Here is an 8,885-nt window from a genome sequence, read left to right on the forward strand (position 1 = left end):
GTGTCCCACAGTATGGGAACCCATAAGTGTGCAAAGCTAACAGCATTCATTCAGTCTCTATTTGAATGCTTTCCATGATAAGGAACTCATCCCCTCCCACGCCAATTTGTTCTGAGTCTGTGTTTTTGCTTTGAAGCAATACCCACCCACCACCGAGACCTAAGTCAGCCTTTGGGCAGCACAAAGAAGCAAATCCTCACTCGTTCCACCGAGCCCTTAGCAAGTGCCTGCTGCACACTGTACTGGGTGTACAGGAGTGAACAAGACCCGCCCTGCCCTCAGGGAGCTGCACTCTGCAGGGGGTAGAAGGAGACCATCCTTATAAACAAACACACAGCAAGATAATTTCCATCAGAGATAATGCTGTAAAAGTAAGGAAGTTTGTGCTGCTTGTGGAGGGGGCGAGGGAGCAGTTCTGGCTTTCGTGGTCATAAAATGTCTATCTGAAGAGGAGAAATTTGAACTTGGGGTGAAAGGGAAGGAAAGGACTGCTGGGTTTGGGGCTTGACAGCCGGGGTTGGTCAAGCTGGGTGGTACCCAGTAACGGGATGGGAAGACAGTGAGTAGGTGGGGATGAGCAGAGGGATGGGTCAACTACCACCCACACCTCAGACAGACCAGCTATCAACCTGCAGCCCCTACACACCCAGGCACTGATGGGTGCCTGCCTGCGCACACGTGTGCACACACTCCCACACACACCTGATCACTTCTTTGCTCTGTGCCCACACTCACACACGGACCCAAGTGTGGATCTTCCTCTCTGCAGTAAGGAACGCACTTGCAGGGCACACGTGCAGGGCCCGACCCCCAGGGCTGGCCACCCTCGTGGACACCAGATGACTCGGATGTGCCCAGAACACAGACGCACACCTTTGTCCCCTTCCTCATCCTCACGCACACCTCTTAGTCCTCGCCGTGCTCACCCGTTCATCGGCTTCTTTAACCTCCACTAACATGAATGCCCACCCCAGGGTGACTGGACTGGGTTTCTCCTCCAGAGGGAAAGAAATCCTGACGCCTGAGTCATCTGAATCTGTGGCAACGAAAGGTCTCCTGACCAGAAGGAACAAGAAAATGTCACTGGCTGATGGGAACAATTTTAATGCAAAATGCCACATCCTAATGATTGCAGCTTTTGCTGTGGCTGCCAGCAAAAAGACACTTAGCTCTTTCCCAGGGGCCAGACTCTGATCAAACAGTTGTACTTCCTTCTGCCTCCCCTTTTCCCCAGAGCTGCGCATCTCTAGCCAATCCTGCCTCCTCCCAGTGCCAGGCCAGGCCTCCACCTGGAGAAGGCAGAAGGATGCCCCCTGGATGGCCTGTCATGGGGCCTCTGTCACTCCTCCACCTTCGGACCCCTGGGGGGGGGCAGCAAGGGGCTCCAGCTCCACCCACTTTAACCCAGGACCTGGGATGAGATGCTCTCCTTCGGGCTCTCATAGCCCCACACCTTCCCTATCACTGCAGTCCCCTCCGTACAAGAACCTCTCCTTCGCTTCCTCTCTCCTCTCCAGACTCTAAGCGGCAGTTAGAGGAGAGGGATGGTGCCCATCTTGTTCACCACTGTGTCCTCAGAATCCAGCACAGGTCTGGCACATCGTAGGGGCTCCATAATATTTACTAAATGGGTGAAGAATAACGGAATGAAGGAAGAAAGGAACCGAGTTCCTCTTACGCAGAGCAAAGGAGAAGAACATTTTTGCTTTTTCCCGGACTGCTCTGGTGCAACGGGGCCCCCGGGGTGCACTCGGTCACTCTCTTGACCTAAACCACCCCAGGTGGTCCCTCCCATCCTTAAACACCCTCAGAGCCCTCCCCCTCCCCTCAGCTCAGTGGGGAGCTTCAGCATCTCATCACACCCCCCAGCCCCACCTCACCTCTCGTCACAGCACCTCCAACCCCATAAACACTCACACTCCTCATTCTGGGCTCTCTACCTGCAGTGCCCTTCTTCACCCTTGGAAATCCTGTTTATCCTTCAATCCCCGTTCTAAGGATACCCCCCATGGTACACGGAGTTCTAAAATAAGCCCCAAGATTCCCCACCCTTTGATATTTCAATCAAACCCTAGTCTAGGTATTGCTATGAGGAATTTTGCTGAGGTATTTCAAGTTCCAAAGCAGTGACCTTAAAATACAGAGATTATTCGGGTGGCCTAACCTAACACCAAGCCCTGTAAAAGTAGAGCATCTCCAGCTCATCCCAGGAGGGAAGTAAGAGAGGTGGGAAGCACGAGCTGCTGGCTTGACGGTGGAAGAGGCCGCATGGACTGGACCAAAGAGCAGCCCCTGGGAGCTGAAAGTGACCACCAGCCAATCAGCAGCAAGGAAGCGGGGGCCTTGGTCCTACAACTGCCAATAACCTGAATGAGCTGAGAAGTGGATTTTCTCCTAAAGCCTCCGTATGAGAACACAGCCCGGCCAGCACCGTGAGTTCAGCCTTGTGGATACTCTGAGCCAGGCTGGGCTTCTGACGTCCAGATCAGGGGAATCATAAATAGGTGGGTGGGGGAAGGGAATTATGGTGGGGGGTTTTTTTCATCGTTTTTTTAATTGCGGTAAGATACACACAGCATAAAATGTACCATCTTGGCCACTTTCTGATGTACAGTTCAGTGGTGTTAAGTACATTTACACTGTTGTGCCGCCCATCTCCAAATCACTTTCCGTCTTGCAAACAGAAACTCTGCGCCCATTGCACAATAACTCCCGATTCCCCCTCCCCGCAGTCCCTGGCAACCACCTTTCCACTTTCCGTCTCTATGAATTTATGGGTGTTGTTTTAAATGGCTCGGCTTGTGTGATCTATTCTGCAGCCAGAGAAGAGCAATCCACCTCCTCTCTGAAGCCGTGCTGATCCCCGACTTTCTCCTCCAGGCTCGCCCACAGTCCAGACCCGAGTCGGGGCAGCGTTTGTGCCCATGTCCGGGTGGGGAACAGAGCTCAGGAGTCCCCTTGAGAGTGAGGACGAGAATGTATTCACCACTGGCTCCCCATGTTGCCTATTACCATAATAGCTAACAAAAATGACAGCTACCATTTTCCCATTTGTTAAGCATCTATTGTGTACGTTAATAAGCCCTTATATAAGCCTCATTAAAAAAACACCGAGGTGGTAGTATTCATAATGAAAATCATAATCACTAATTTACAGCATGCTACGTAAAGTGCTTTATATATATATATATATATATATATATATATATATATATATATATATAGTCATTTAAATCTCATTGCCTTATGAGGTCAAAATTATTATTATCCCATTGTAGAGACGATGGGAAAGACTCCGAGAGATTAAAAATGACAATAATAACTTGCCCAAGATCACATAGCTGGTAAATGGCAAAACCAAGTAGGAACCAGCAGGCTGCGTTCCATGGAATTACACCTGCTGGACCAAGAGAACAAGGCTGTGTGGATGGGTCTTCTGGAGTGTGATCAGAGACTCTCAGGGCTGGAAGAGACCTTGGCATTCATCTGTGGAGATTGGGCGAGACCTGGTGAGAATGCCAGGAGGGCCTTGCAGGGTGAAATCAGGGTCAGATGCTGAAGCTGGGCCTAAAACAAAGCAGGACCTATGGGGCCTTCCCAGGACAGAGCCACCGCTCCCCCAACCCACACCTTCTGCCTGCCTCTTGTCTGTAGAAAAACTTTAACCAAAGAATAAGTTTAGTCAGAGAAGTGAGAAAACGCAGAAGCAAAGGACAGCAAAGAAGACCAAATAACAATAGTTTAGTCATTAAGCAAAGTCAAGGGACCTTTAGTTCCTCCTCAAGAGCTATAGATAATACTCTGAGCCATAGACTTTGAGCTGTCCTGTAGATACTGAACCCCACTGAGTGAAAGAAGTTAACTGCATGATGACCGTACTACAGCCATGACATAAGCTGCCACAATTCCAAGAACTGGCCGCAGAGAAAGGGGAACAAACTGACCCTGGAACTGAAGGTCAAATGCACTCTAAACAATCAAGTGGGAAGCTGCCGCATAGCACAGGGCGATCAGCTCCATGCTTTGTGACCACCTAGAGGGGTGGGATAGGGAGGGTGGGAGGGAGGCTCAAGAGGGAGGGGATACGCGGATATACGTATACATATAGCCGATTCACTTTGTTGTACAGCAGAAACTAACACAACATTGTAAAGCAATTATACGCCAATAAAAATATTTTTTAATGCTAAAAAAAATGCTAAAATAAATAAATAAACAATCAAGATGATGCTGATCAGACCCACTGCATGACTAACTTCAAGATGATTGTCGGAGCTGACTGTGCTGCTCTGCACAGTGCCCCCTCCCTCTGCATATGCACCCCTGAAACTCCCCTTTAAAAGCTCTTGCCCCAGGATCAGCTGGGGGAGTTGGCCTTTAGACACAAGAATGCCTTCTCCCCCAGTTGCCAGCTTCCAAAATAAAGCAACCTTTCCTTTCTACCAACACTTGCCTCTCTGCTATTGACTTTTGAGTGGTGAACAGCCAGACCTGAGTTCAGTAACAGGACCAGTAGTTTCAAACCAGGTGGGGGAAGATGGAGGGAAACAGAGGGTAGGGCCATCAAACCTCCAATTCTCTTCTGCAATGAGAGTAAGTCCTCTTTTAACTCTTTCACGTGTTAGAGTTCCAAATAAGGTTCTAAAATGCAGTTCCACTACTAAAAACATAAGCTGAAAACCACTAAACTGTTCCAAGCCTTTTTACTATGAAGATGCTATATTTAACTATAAAGGCTCAGAGAGGTGAAGTCACTTGCCTAAGCTCACACAGCCTTTCTGTGGTCAAACCAAAACCAGACCACAGGTCTTCTCTCACATCTCCTTTTGGGTCACTGGGAAGATCTTGTAGTAGACAACCAAGACTCCTAAATTGCATAGGAGTTCTGCTGTTGGACTTGAAGCTGCCCTTAGCCAAAAAGACTGATAGGCACAAGAAGGATGCCAGGCAAAGAATGAGCAGCAGCCTGGGAGTGAGCACATGAGGTGCCAGTCTCGACTCTGTCCCTACCCACTGTGTGACCTGAAGCAACTCACTTTTCTTCCTTGGGCCCAGTTTGCCCATCTGTGAAATGAGGGCGTAGGCTGGGTATTCCTACATTTTTCCCAGCATAGATGTTTTATGAAGCTATGGTTCCGCGATCATAGGAAGGCCAGCAAGGAAGAAACTCAGACCAGCAGCAGTGACTCAGCACTCCCTTTCAGCTCTCTCCAGTGGCACCCCACCGCCACCAAAAAATGACAAGAGACATTAAAATACAAAGCAGCTTCAGACAGGGAAGTGAAGCAAAAGTACACAGACCCAGGGCTTCCCTGGTGGTGCAGTGGTTGAGAGTCCGCCTGCCGACGCAGGGGACACGGGTTCGTGCCCCGGTCTGGGAAGATCCCACATGCCGCAGAGCGGCTGGGCCCGTGAGCCATGGCCGCTGAGCCTGCGCGTCCGGAGCCTGTGCTCCGCAACAGGAGAGGCCACAACAGTGAGAGGCCCGTGTACCGCAAAAAAAAAAAAAAAAAAAAGTACACAGACCCAGGCAGGAGGTGTCAGCCCCAAAGGAAGTAATTTAATAAGGGCCCACTTGGAAATTATATCACCCCAAATAATATAATAAACTCTAATTTACTCACATTTATCTCCCAGAGTTTTTTGGGGGAAGCATAATCTTTCCTGCTCTACAGTGATGGATTAGTGCAATGGAAACTCCACTGGAAAATAAAAAAAATACATCTTGTAGTTTCTGACACGTTATTATTCAGTTTATGCTGTATGCCTCCTTCTAGGCCCATTACTCATGTTCACTTTTTCTCTTCTGTTTTTTCCCCCTTCCCTTCTTAAAAATCAGGGAAGGCAGGGCTGCCAGCACATGGCATCACTCAGCCATTCGCCTGAGCGTAGCCTAGTGTTAGGGACTCCTGGGTTGGACAAAGTATGGTAGGAGAGAGAGGGGGACCTTCAGGAAGATTCTTCAGGGGATGAAGGACATTGCTGGTGGTCTGTGGTAAGATGCTACCTCATCTCTGCCCCCTTTTCTAGCCTGGAATCAGAGCTGCACCCACAGTTCTCCACGAACCCAGCTGGCCCCTGTAGTCTGAATGGACACTAAAGCCCTCTAATCTCCAGCTGACCACCAGGGCTGGCCTCAAATAGCTCTGTCTGAGCTTACTAAGGGACATGGGATAGGAAACTACCTCAAGCAAGTGAGGGGATTTTATCAGAAGGATACAGAGGGAACCAGAGGGGAGGAAGTACAGCCAGGCCTTGCAAGGAAGCAGAGAGTAAAGAATCAGGGATAAATTTTTTTTTTTTTTTTTTTGCGGTACGCAGGCCTCTCACTGCTGTGGCCTCTCCCGTTGCAGAGCACAGGTCCAGAGGCCATGGCTCATGGGCCCAGCTGCTCCGCGGCATGTGGGATCTTCCCAGACTGGGGCACGAACCCGTGTCCCCTGCATCGGCAGGCGGACTCTCAACCACCGCGCCACCAGGGAAGCCCCAGGGATGATTTTTGTGTCTTCTGTCACTTCACATTTTCTTTTCTGTGGCTTCATATTCATATTCTCTCTCCCACTCTCCCTCTCCCTCTGCCTCTGTGAATCTAGTTCTAGTGTCTCTCCCTAGACACTGCCTTTCTTTGTTTATGATTCTAACTGGTCCATCCAGGTTCCTGGTTCTCCATTATTTCCCATGTCGAGCATCCAACAAACTGTGTCCCACCTCTCCATTTCCAGGAAAGAGCCTCTGAGTGGCCCAGCTTGAGTCAGGACTCCAGCCTGGTCCCGGCAACTATGGAGGCAGAGTGAGGGGAGGGGTGGAAGGAGGGCATGTGGTAGTTTCATGGCAGTCAGGCCCAAGGTTTCAGTGGGCTGTTCTCTAAGAAGGGGATGCATGCCAGGAAGACATGCTAAGAGGTGCCTGCTATTACTTAACCTTTCTAAGGCTCACTTTCCTTATCTGTAAAATGGAGATGGTGATAGAAGGAAAGAAGTAATAGAAGCAAAAGTACTTTGTAACAGGCATCGCGCTGTGCACTTAGCACCCCTCGGGCTCTCCCAATTTTGCTGGAAGGCCCTTCCCTCTCTTCCCCTCTGAGAAGAAGCAGTTGGCGCTCTTTGGTCCTAAGCAAGTCCAGGCTACAGAGGGGAGCAACAGGAACCACCCGTGTGGCTGGTGCTGCCTTTCCAGGCACCTGAAGGCAGCAGTCCATAGACCTGCTCTCCCCGGGAAAAGGAAGAAAAGGGGGAAGGCCTGTAGCACCCCGGAAGATGCCATGCATAATTGCTAATAAGCAGGCGTGACCGAGCCTTAACAATAATTAAAGTTACCCACTGAGAACTTGTCCTTTTCTGGGTCTAATGGTTTTTCAGCACATTAAACATTAAAGGGGTAATCACCTCACATGCACCAGTGCCTATGCAGCCGTCCTGTGTCTTGCCTGCTGACAGTAGGAAGCTGCAGGCAGAGCCCCAAGCAGAATCTGTGGGGTCCCTTTGCCTACCCTGGGGTTCCAGGCACAAAACCCCATCAGACCACCCCCTGCAAGCTCTGGTCACTGCCTGCGAGAGCTGGCCTCAGCCCAGGTGATATAATTCCATGAGGCCCTGCTCTGCGTCTCAAGGGACTGAGGTCCCCGAGGTCTGAAAGGAGTCAAGCTCCCACATCAGGAAAGCCCCTCCAAAGTCCCTTTGCCACCTCTTCTCCACTGACACTACTCCCAGGGGAGGCACTCACACTACCCCTCATCACCACCTGCCTGGTAGACCTCATCCCTTGGGGAATAGGACAGGTCCTGGACATTCAGTGTAAACAGTCCTCTGTAACTCTGTGTGCTGTGTTAGGTCATGCATATGTTTCCTCTTATTTCATACAATTTGTGGGGTAGATTTTGTTATTCCCATTTTGCAGTTGAGGAAATGTTGGCTCAGAGAAGCTGATGAATTTGTCCAAGATCACACAGCTACAAGAGGAAGTACCAACGTTCAAAGGCAAGTCTACCTTCCCCAAGACCTGTCCTCTTTAGAGAAATCCTCCTGAATGCATTGACCAGACTCCCATTGGCCTGACTCTCCACGTGCCCCGAGAAATTGTTCTGGGCCATAGGGGCAGGGCTGCTGGGACTACTGGCCTCATCTGAGGTGCAATAGAAGAGACTCTTGACATGGAATTAAAAGACCTGGGGCCCCCAAGTCCCAGCTGTGTTCCTACTAACAGTACAACCTTGGGCAAGTTGTTCAACCCTACTCGTGCCTCAGTTTTCTCAATTGAGAAATGGAAAGAATATTTTCTACTTCATAGAATTTTTAGGAGGGATCAAAAGAGATAGTACATAAGACCTAGAAAGCTGAAAATCATCATCATTCTTGGCCTTCAGAGACCATCCTGTGATGACCAGCCAACACCACGTATGTGGATAAAAGTGCAAATAAGCCCTCCATACATTTCTGGGCATATTAGTGATGTGTATAGGTACCCGTGTCTTCCTCTGTCCTGGTGTCTCCTTGCATGTCTATGTATGTCTGTGACCCCTCCCATGTACAGATTTCCCAGGAATGGGGAATTCACTGACCAAGATTTGCATCCCACCCTGACTCCAGCAAATTTTTCCAGAGGCAAAATCATGATGTTGTCTTCAGCGGGTCCTCCCATGCTGCTCCTCAGATGCTACAGGTCCTGTTACTCTGGCATACCCCCAGCCCACCCTCCCTGGTCGGTGGCCTCGCTCCAGATCTTTCCAATTCCCCTTCCAAGAGGTACCTAACCTACGGCACTCTCCTCTCAGCTAATATATTTGCATTTTACGGGGTCTTTTAAGCTATCTCAGACTCTCAAAGGTAGTATGTCTTTGGGAGAATGGGGACAAAATGGCCTGGAGCCCCTCAGAAACACTTTTTTTT

The 8,885-nt window shown here is 49.7% G+C and overlaps 1 long non-coding RNA gene across 2 annotated transcripts in view; it reads right to left on the reverse strand.

Annotated features, from left to right (window-relative positions):
• LOC117202617 (uncharacterized) overlaps positions 1-5,660 on the reverse strand; it is a 29,290-nt gene extending 23,630 nt beyond the window's left edge. For both annotated transcript variants that reach the window (XR_007479038.1, XR_007479039.1), the window contains exon 1: positions 5,625-5,660. This is a non-coding gene — a long non-coding RNA (uncharacterized LOC117202617). The remainder of the gene's footprint in view (positions 1-5,624) is intronic.
• Between the last annotated feature and the right edge of the window lie 3,225 nt (positions 5,661-8,885).

The sequence above is a fragment of the Orcinus orca genome, chromosome 8 (assembly GCF_937001465.1).
Source record: "Orcinus orca chromosome 8, mOrcOrc1.1, whole genome shotgun sequence".
Lineage (NCBI taxonomy): Eukaryota > Metazoa > Chordata > Mammalia > Artiodactyla > Delphinidae > Orcinus > Orcinus orca.